Here is a 9,503-nt window from a genome sequence, read left to right on the forward strand (position 1 = left end):
TAGTCTTCTATAACCTCTCTTTTTCCTAAACCGAACATGCATTTAATCTTATGTGAGCAAGTGAGTCAGTCTTCTGGTACTAATTGCAATAAGTTAAACCTGGGAGAGAAGGGTTGAAGACAACTGAATTCTAAATTCTTGCACTAGGTTACAGATGCCTGTTGAAAGGCCAAGTTTCTATTCAGTTGTTGCCTGTCTCCACTATTTTATAAATATGCATTTTATTTCCTGTAAAGACAATGAGTGTATTGAGAGCTAAACATCTTTTCTAGTTCCTAGTCCACAGTAGGTGCCCATTAAAAGGGAGGGGAGGAAAGGAGAAAAAAGGAAGGGAGGGACAAAATGTCCTTAAGTAGCTACCAAACTGCTAGGAAAACGGCCTCGGTGGGTGCTCTTCATCGCCTCTGGATCTCAGTGCCAGAGGCGCCCAGGGCGCCATCCCTGGCCCTGTTCTGTCCATCGTTTTCTTCTTGGTATCTCATCCTGCCTTGAGGCTGACTCCATCACATTTATATCTCCAGCCTGGATTTCTCATTTTCAAATAGCCATCTGCCTACAAGATCCTCCACTTGGAAGTCAAGAAAGTCCCAAGTTCCACACACCCCAAGCTGAGCTCCCTGCCCTCCCACCCCAGTCTGTCTTCCCCAGTGGCCTCCTCATCACAGGGAATGGCAACTCCTTTCTGGTCCTCAGGCCAAAAGCTCTACGGTCCCCTTTGACACCTGCCTCTGTTACACTCCCATCAACCAGGACATCCTCTGGGCTCTACCAGATCCTCTTCACTGTCTGAACTGTTGTCACTCAAGTCTCTCCCCCTCCCCCTTCCCCCCATCTCTCACCTAGGCTATTTTAGAAGCCGCCTAACTATTCTTCCTGCCTTACCTTTGCCCTCCCATGATCCATTCTCAACCCAGCAGCCAGAGCGTACTTTGAACTGTCAGTCAGATCCCAATACTATTGCTCAGCTCAGAACCTCACTGTGGCTTTCCCCAGTTACCACAGGTTAAAGGTCATGGTCCCTAAGATGGCTTATGAGACCTACATATTCTCGCCTCTGTGACAGCTTCCCTTTCCTCACTCTTCTAGTCACACTGGCTCCCTTCCTATTCCTTGAAATGCTGAGGCATATTTCTGCCTTGTGGCCTTTGCAATGGCTATTCTCTAGGCCCGAAATCCTTTCCCCCGGATATCTCCATGGCCAAATCCCTCACTGACTCCTAAGGTTCTGTTCAAATGTCAGTTTTGAAAGGATACCCACTCTGAACACCTCTTTCCAAAAGATTGCAGAGCCCACCCCACTACATAACCTCATGCTTCTTGCTCTGTTCTGCCCTTTTCCCCCATAGCACTACTGCCTTCTAGCATATTATATAAGGTACTTACTTCCTGTGTTTCTTGTCTGTTTTCTCTCTGCAAGAATATAAACTCTATAGGGTAGAAATCTTTGTTGTAATCACTAACACATAACTAGTTGATGGGGTTGGATGAAGAAATCGGTCTCCCTTATTAGAAGTCATTTTCAGATAACTGGTAAATCAGAACTACTCTTTGCATCCCAGCAAAATTCAGTGGAGATTTATTGAAAAGATTTTACCAAGCTGTGCTGGGCCCCTGGCCCTGGTCTGTACAAATTGTTTTGCTGTAAAACTCAAAATCTTTTAGCCAGCAGATGGGGAGAGGGTGGGGATAGAGAGATGATACCAGGAAACCAAAGGAAGGCCCTTCTCTGTGTTTCTTGCTGATGATTTAAAAAAACACAGACTGGAGTTTTGCATATGAATCCACATGCAAAAGAATGAATTTAGATCTGTACTTAACAGCACAGAAAAAAATTAAAACACTGCTAAATTTCTAAAGCTCTTAGAAGAAAACATAAATCTGTGTGACTTTGGATTAGGCAACAGTTGTCTAGATATGACACCGAAAGCAAAAGCAATGAAAGAAAAAAATAGATAAACTGAACTTCATCAAAATAAAAACTTCTGTTCTTGGAAGAACACTACCATGAAAGTGAGAAGACAACCAACAGAACAAGAGAAAATATTTGCAAATCATGTATCTGATAAGGGATTTGTATCTAGAATATGAAGAACTTTTACAACTCTAAGACAAATTAATTAAAAATAGGCAAACATGTCTCCAAAGAAGATATGCAAATGGCCAGTTAGCATTTGGGAAAAAGAAATGCCCCACATCATTCGTCACTACAGAAAACCACAACGAGATACCCCCTCACACCCACTAGGATGGCTACAATGAAAAACATGGAGAATAAAAAGTGTTGGTGAGGATGTGGAGAAATTGTAACCCTCTTACACTGCTGGTGGGACTGTAAAATGGTGCAGCCCCTTTGGAAAACAGTCTGACATTTCCTCAGATAGTTAATATATAGAATTATCGTGCCACAGCAACCCCTCTCCTAGGTATAAACTTAAAAGAAGTTGTATTCAAATAAGTAATTGGATATGAATATTCATAGTATTAATAACATTGTAGTCATAGTATTGATAACTATACTAAGAAGAAACAACCCAAGTGTCCATCAGCTGATGAATGGATAAACTAAATGCGGTGTAACTATACAATGGAATGTTGCTGCTGCTACTGCTAAGTTGCTTCAGTCGTGTCCGACTCTGTGTGACCCCATAGACGGCAGACCAGCAGGCTCCCCCGTCCCTGGGATTCTCCAGACAAGAACACTGGAGTGGGTTGCTATTTCCTTCTCCAGTGCACGAAAAGTGAAAAGTGAAAATGAAGTCGCTCAGTCGTGTCCGACTCCCAGCGACCCCATGGACTGCAGCCCGCCGGGCTCCTCCGTCCATGGGATTTTCCAGGCAAGAGTGCTGGAGTGGGGTGCCATTGCCTTCTCTGATGGAATGTTAATCACCTGTAAAAAGGAAGGGAGTGCTGATGCATGTTGCAGCACTGAGGAGCCTTACAAACTCGATGTGAAAACATCTGGAGAGCGATGCGGCAGTAGCTGCACAACAATATGAGAGTGCTTAACACCGCTGAACTCTGCACATGGAAACGGTTAAGATGGTAAATGGTTGCCTATATTTTACAGCAATAATTTTTGAGCCCACTTATATGAAATGTGCAGAACAGGCAAATCCAGAGACAAAACATAGCCTGCTAGTTGCCTAGGACTGCAAGAGACAGAATGGGGAGTCATTGCTGATGGATTTAGGGTTTCTTTTGGGGGTGCTGAATGTTCTAGAATTAGATGGTGGAGATGGTTGCATAACCTATGAACATGCTAAAAACCACTGAAATGTAGGCTTTACAAAATGAATTTTATGGTATGAATCATAGCAATTAAAAAAATACAGGATTTGTAGATTTATGCTTTAAGTGTGTGTTAGTTGCTCAGTCGTGTCCTATGTCCTATTGTTTGTGACCCTATGGACTGTAGCCCACCAGGCTCCTCTGTCCATGGAATTCTCCAGGCAAAAATACTGGAGTGGGTAGCCATTCCCTTCTCCAGGGGTTCTTCCTGACCCAGGGATCAAATCCAAGTCTTCTGTTTTGCAGACAGATTCTTTACATCTGAGTCACATAGCAATTTTATGCTGTATTTGAAAGCAAATTTCAGTCCAGGCAATTGAATGGGAAATGATTTATTTAATGTACAAGGTTTCAAGCCAGCAGAGCATGTGGAAGTCTTGATCTTCTGAGATGCTGATGCTCTTTCTTGCCTTCCTGTATCAAAATGAATTTTCTTAGTATTGCGGTCAGTAGTCTTAGTCCTATGAAGGCATTTTGTACAATCCTTATTGGAAGCCCAGATTTGCTACTGTTTGTTTAGCATCCCCTTCAGAATTGATGGCTGTTTTGTGCTTTCTGAGAGCTTCCTGAATATAAGGCTAGAGGGCTTTTCTGAATCCCCCTTTGATTGTTTTAATTCCATTACAGCTTGTCCTCTGTATTAACAAGGTAATCTTGTCTTTCTCTTACTTTACTGCTCTGACCTTTCAGGGGAAATGTGATTTTAGATTTGGACACCATCCAAAGATGATGCCAGGATGACGAAGGATATTATCCTTGCAAGCAGTCCCGTTCCAAAGATGTGATCTGAGCTATAGCTATTTGCATGTTTTTGATTCCTTCTCTACTCAGAAGTGGTCCACAGATCAGTAGCAGTGGTAACCTGGGAACATGTTAGAAATGCAGAATTTGGGGAATCCTCCCAGGACCTACCTAATGAGAATCTGCATTTTAACAAGATTTGGTGGTTTTAAAGTATGTCTGCAGATTCCTTGATATTTCTCTGTTTTGTTGTTGGTTGTTTTAGTCGCTAAGTTGTGTTCAACTCTTTGCTACCCCTTGGACTGTAGCCCATCAGGCTCCTCTGTCCATGGGATTTTCCAGGCAAGAACACTGGAGTGGGTTGCCATTTCCCTGTCCAGGGGATCTTCCTGACCCAGGGATTAAACCCTCGGCCCCTACATTGGCAGGTGGATTCTTTACCACTGAGCCACCTGGGAAGTCCAAGTGTTCATTTGAAAAGTGAAAGTGAAAGTCACTCAGTCCTGTCTGACTCTTTGCGACCCCATGGACTATATACAGTCCATGGACTTCTCCAGGCCAGACTGCTGGAGTGGGTTGCCATTCCTTTCTCCAGGAGATCTTCCCAACCCAGATATCAAACCCAGGTCTCCTGCATTGCAGGCAGATTCTTTACCAGCTGAGCCACCAGGGAAGCCCAAGAATACTGGACTGGGCAGCATATCCCTTCACTAGCGGATCTTCCCAACCTAGGAATCAAACCAGGGTCTCCTGCATTGCAGGAGGATTGTTTACCAGCTGAGCCACCAGGGAAGCCCATTTCTCTGTTTGGTGGAGCCTAATTCTCCTTGTCTTGAGTACGGGCTGTCCTTAGCGACTTTTTTTATAACACATATTGTGGCAGAAATGGTGGAGTGTGACCTGCAAGGCTGCTAAGTCATAAAAGACCTTGCAGGCTCCACGTTTCTCTCTAGGATCCCTCTCCCAGTCACCAGGAAGCCAGCTGCCTTTGAGAACAGTTAACCTGTGGAGTGGGTCACGTGGCCAAGAACTGAGGCCCCCTGCCAACAGTCATGTTGTGAAACATCTGTGAAGGGAATCCTCAGTCTCAGTCAAGCCTACATCCTGACTGCAACGTCATGAGAGGCTGAGAGCCAGAACCACTGGGCTGAGTCACTTCCGACTCTCAGCGACTATAAAGGATAATACGTGCTCAGTCATGTCCAAATCTCTGCAACCACATGGACTATATAGCCCACCAGTCTCATCTGTCCATGGAGTTCTCCAGGCAAGAATCCTGGAGTGGGTAGCCATTTTCTTCTCCAGGTGATTTTCCTGACCCAGGGAGTGAAACCACGTGTTCTGCATTGCGGGCAGATTCTTTACAGTCTGAGCCACCAGGGAAGTGCTCCATTACCTAAAAGTAACCACTGTTAGTAGTTCACTGCCTTCATTTCCAGACTCAAAAAATTTTCTATCCATGTTTGTACAGCTTGAGGTTTGTCTTGTTCCTCAAACGGGATAATAAACTGTGCATCCTGATCTGATGTGTACATTTCTGACTTCCTGAGGGATATCGGCCACCTTTCCAATCTGTGGATCCAGCCAATGGGTCCACCTCATCCCTCCAGCTGGCTGCTAGTTCCCAGCAGGGCCACCGCCACCACGCGCCCGCAGCCTGCACTACGCTCCGCATCCCGGCTCAAAAGAGGAGGAAACGCTCAGTGGAGGGGAGGCTGGAACTTAACCACTTGGCTCTCTTCTGTCCTCTTCTTTCCCCAGGCCTCTTACGACCCCCTCTTCCGCCAGCGGGGGGCATCTGGGTTATTAACAGAATTGGGGGACTTATGCTTTGGGCATCACCCTTGAACACAAGTCTCTCTGGAATTTTCGAAGGAGGGACCCCTTTGGGGTCCTTAACCCTTCTGGAGACCCCAGACTTCTTTGCCAATATGATAAAACCTCTGGACCCTCACCCCTGGGCCTCCTTTAGGTCTGTCAATCCGGGTGATTTGAGAAGAAAACGTGACCTTTCCCCATCGCGAGGAACAAAAGAAACCTTCCCTCAAAAATCGTTCTTTCCGGCTCTACGGGAACACAAAGCACTTTTCTACTGAATATGTTTCCAAAGGTTTAAAAGGCTCCTTTTGCCTTCGAGGACTTGCTCCCTCCCACTCCAGTTCCCGAAATGGCAGCCCTGCAGGGCTGTTCCTGAGCCGCCGGTCCTTTGAGCCGGATCGCGGAGGACGATCCGCTGGGCTCGCCAAGGTCGAGCAAGGGCGCGCGCCGCCCGCCGCCGCCAGAGGGCGCTCTCGCCCCGGCGATCCGAGTCGCCCGGCCGCCGCCAGCCCGCCCGGCCCTGCCTGAAGTCTCGGGGACACGCCCGGCAGGCAAGGCCAGGTCATTGCTGCAGTTCAGTTCAGTCGCTCAGTCGTGTCCAACTGTTTGCGACCCCAAGGACTGCAGCACACCAGGCCTCCCTGTCCATCACCAACTCCCGGAGCTTACTCAAATCCAGGTCCATCGAGTCGGTGGTGCCATCCAGCCATCCCATCCTCTGTCGTCCCCTTCTCCTCCTGCCCCCAATCTTTCCCAGGTCACTGGTACGGATGGTGATAATCCGGCCTCGTGAACTCGCTGTCGGACGGGAGTGGCTCGTCTCTTTCACACACTGCGAGGTGTGGGCTGACGCACCTGGCCGCTGCGGTCTGCGAGGGCCCACTGACGAGCGTCCTTAACCAGGAGGATACAATTTCTTTTTCAGAAAAGAGAGAGAGGAAAACACAGGGCTGGTCGATTATCCTCTTTCTAGGGGAAACGCACGATGAAACCGGCTTCAAGCGCCAAGCAGTGTCGGAGGGGGTCTCATGACTGTTTATTCATTAGTTCGTGCTGCTCGCTGGACACAAGCCTCCCTTTGGTCCACACGCTCAGCCCTTTTCCTGATGAAGGCTGTTTGCCCTTCTAAATCCGCATCTGCATCTCGTAGGTGAAGTCATCCCTCAGGGCCTCTCCCATCCCAGCCCCTCAGCTTCTTGCACCCCAGCGTTAATGCTCCCTACCATCTCTCCAAGCTGGCACAAACTCCCCAAAATCAAGGGCTAGCCCAACACCTGGAGTTTAGCTTGCCCTCAGTCAGTGTTTTTGATAAGCTAATCTAAACTTTAAAAAGCATATGGAATGGAATAAAAGTAATTACAAGTAATGAAAAATGAGCCTCCTGATCTCAATATGCACACACCTAGAAACTTCTGGATGAAAGTGTGAAACAGAGAGGGAGGGCCAACCGTGTGAGTGAGTGCCCTTCGGTCAGTATTCTTGTCCATCTGCACCCCAAAACCTGGCAAACATTTAATGCATGACTATGTCTCTACTCTTTTGAAACGCTTTTTATTCATTCCTGCTATTTGTCTTCTTCTTTTTTTGAGGCGCCCTTTTCATGATACATTTATACATTTTTCCTTTTTTTTTTTTTTTTTGGTTCAACTCCAATATTTCCAAGGTTGTACAGAATTTCTTCTTAATCCTGGATTTTTTAACTGGGCATGTGCATCAGAATAAACTCTTGAGATTAAAAAAAAAAAATCTACAGATGTTCCTGCTCTGCCCAGAAGCAGAAAACTGGGCTGAAGCAGAAACTTCTGGGCTGGGCCTAAGTGTGTGCTCAGTCATGTCTGACTGTGACCCGGTGGACTAAAGCCAATCAGGCTCCTCTGTCCATGGGATTTTCTAGACAAGAATACCAGAGTGGGTTGCCACTTTCTACTCCAAGGGCCCAAGGGAGAAATATAATTTAAAAATTCATGCAGGGGCTCTGATACGCAGCCATGGTTAAGGATCAGTGGTTTGATTCCACAAGGACTTTATTTTAAACCTGCCTCCGAAGGGGGCTTTCCCTCCTTTGTCCATCCTACTTTTCTGGGCTGCGTCAGGATTTCCACTCTGTCCCACTTCTCCTGCACTCCTTCTGCTAAGATGTGACTTGTAATTGCAGTATTCTCCAGCCCATTCAGTGCCGTGACAGTTGGAAACATATTCCAGATCAAGTTGTCTTCATCAGGTGGGAACAATGCTGAACAGCCGTACTCCCTGTTCTGCTGGGTGAGTGGCTTTTGTGTGGTATTTTCCATGCCTAACTTCCAGCTGGCTTTATTGAAACAGTCTGAAAAAATTGCACGGAGATGCCACCTGTTACACTGACTTCCTGACGCTCTCTGTATGTGTGTTTAAATAAGAAAACATGGGCATGAAAAAGAATAATTATCTCAGTTATCTGGATACTTTAAGGTAGCATATTATTCTAAGTGCTGTGGAATATCCTAAATTTAGGATATGAAATTCATACTCCTTTTTTACATTATTTAGAAGAGACACAAAACATCTCACATTTGCTTTAGTAGGAAGTTGTTTGTTCTGCTAAATGGAAAATCCATAGGGTGTTTTGTTCAGGTATGGTTTGATCCAGGAGCTCAAACCAAGTACTTGCCTTCTCTCTCTCCTCTCTCTGCTTCCACAATGTTGACACTAAACTCAGAGTGGCACCTGGGGTCTTCTTCAAGTATGAGCACATTTTTATCACACAGCACTTTCATACATCACCTCCTAACACTCTTCAATCCAAAAGAAGGATGAGAGTCTGTTCCTCTAATTTCTGCAGAAGAGGGAGAAATTTTTGTTTTCCCAGAATCTAAAACATAGCCCTCCCCCACCTCTAGCTTCATTTCTCTCCAATCAGATCACATTCCTGGCCCTCAACCTGGCCTGGGGGATTGTGACTAATCTCATTGGCCATGCCTGGTTACACGGTTGCTCCTGAAGCAAGTGGAGTAGGGACAATTCCAGCCAAGCCATGTGAGTCAAGAGTGGGTAAGGTGGTTCCCCCAAAGGAAACCAGAGTCCCCTCACCAGAAGGGAGAACAGATATTGGGCAGATAAAAAGGCCCGATGTCCCCTGAGCCCAGGAAGTTGTGATGGAGACAGGTCTTGAGTGGATGCAAGTGGGGCAGAAGGTTCCAGATGTGGTGGAAGGCTGAGACCCAGGGGACATGACTATAGCCTCCCCTTGACGGTGAACGAGGACCTCGGTCAGGGCTCTGGGGTGCCAGGCGGCCTAGAAAGATGGTCTGCACCACCCGGGTCTGAATTCTGGCTCTACCACTTACCAGGTGTTACCTAACCTCTCTGGGCCTTAATTACCCCCTTGTAAAAGATGGCACTGGGGGTATCATGGATAAATACGAAAACAATATGCTAAGTGGAAGGAACCAGTCGCAAAGGCCACAGAATATGTGATCCATTTACATGAAATGTCCAGAATAGGCATATCTATAGAGACAGAAGGTAGATTCGTGATTGCTTGGGGCTGGGGGAAGAGGGGGTAATAAAAAGATTCTAAAATTGATCGTGGTGATGGCTGTACAACTGTGAGTATACCAAAAGTCAGTGAATTGTACATCTTTTATCTGTGAATTGTATGGTATGTGAATAAAAGCAAC

This window comes from Capricornis sumatraensis, chromosome 3, assembly GCF_032405125.1.
Source record: "Capricornis sumatraensis isolate serow.1 chromosome 3, serow.2, whole genome shotgun sequence".
NCBI classification, from domain to species: Eukaryota; Metazoa; Chordata; class Mammalia; order Artiodactyla; family Bovidae; genus Capricornis; species Capricornis sumatraensis.